Below are 1,603 nucleotides of genomic sequence, written 5' to 3'. Positions count from 1 at the left end.
GTTGGGTCTCTGTAAATAATGTTTTAAAGAGTTCGGTCTAGACCTGCTCTATTTGAAAAGTGTCCTGAGATAACTTCTGTTATGAATTGGTGCTATACAAATAAAATTGAATTGAATTGAATTGAATTGAATGCCTGTGTGTGAACTAGATGGTGAAGATCAACAGTTTTTCGACCAGCAGCAACTTGGTACTCTGTATTATCATTTAAAGGCATACTATGCAAGATTTGTACCTTAATATAACAGCTTCGAAGTCATTTCGATGGTAAACAAACTCGTAGTATAGTGTATCATACTGATAGCAACGCTGGGGAGGGACGCCGCTGGCAGAACCAGCAATGCAAGTCTGAAAGGTGGCGTCCCGCCTAATCTCGCGAGAATCACTAATTGCTTTACGGCGCGATGTCATACATCAGCGACATAAGAAGCAGCCTCAATGGAAGACGTTACCTGGTCAGTAGACATCTTCGGAGTCTATCTTTGCCTGTTCGATGTCTGACGCTTCCATCCTACTGAACATGTACCGGTATACAGGGGGGAGGGGATCAGGCTGTGAGTGCAGAGACACAGAGCCGTATATAGAGACGGCTCTGGTAAGTGGTATTTACGACAGTTAACGTTAAATACAAGTACTCCGCAGCGACTCTAGGGGTAGCTGTTTGACAAAACCGGAAAACTGCATAGTATGCCTTTAATGGCCCAAGTCAAGATGTTTTGGACATACATTAGTAACTCCTTTAAGCTTATTATCAAGTGGCAGCCTCCATGGCTGACAAATGAAGTAACAAAACCTGCAGTTCCTCAAGTGGCCAGTGTGATGTTTAATCTTCACTGTGCAGAATGATGCCTGTGCAGAGTTTGACACTAGAAAGATGTTTTCACATTCATCTGCTGAAAGTGGAAAGTTTCTCTGTGCTTATTGAAAAGCTGATTGTATAGCTGCAGTAGGTAAAGCAGTACATGAGACAGATAAACAGAAAAAATCAGGTTCCTCCTGGTGCTCCACCGGGCCTAAACGAAAGCAGATATGACAAAAAGTTTTTTTTTATAAAAGTTGCCTACTGCAGCTTTAATTTGAAATGTGATGTTCTTTTTTTAAACATATGAAACACATTATTGTTCCAAGCAGACTATCTGGAGGCGATCTTTAAGTACAATTTTGAATGCGTGACTTTCGATTGTAACAGAGTATCTCTACACTGTGGTACTGCTACTGTTACAAGTACAATATCTTAGTACTTCTTCCACTACTATCTATTGGACAAAAGTATTGTGCTGCAGCATATAAAATAACGTGGTGATTGCTTAGGAACTGGTTCATGTTGAAGTTTCTGCTGAGTAACAATTAGAGCAGGATCTGTCCATGGTGCTGGATCAGGACCATGCAGGACTTGAGGCTGCTTCAGCTGTTTTCTTCTTAATGTCCTGATTCACATGGCCGGCTGCATGTTGGCCTCAATAGTGTATTTTAACATAACAGCCTTTACTTTGTGCTGTAAGAGAACTCAAACGGTGTGTCGAGCAGAGAGAGGGAGAGAGTCAGCGAGGGAGAGAAAGGGGGGGAATGGATGATGTCATAGTTTTCAGTCTGTGCCATGGAAGA

The sequence above is a fragment of the Dicentrarchus labrax genome, unplaced genomic scaffold, assembly GCF_905237075.1.
Source record: "Dicentrarchus labrax unplaced genomic scaffold, dlabrax2021, whole genome shotgun sequence".
NCBI classification, from domain to species: domain Eukaryota; kingdom Metazoa; phylum Chordata; class Actinopteri; family Moronidae; genus Dicentrarchus; species Dicentrarchus labrax.
This window is presented reverse-complemented; position numbering follows the sequence as displayed.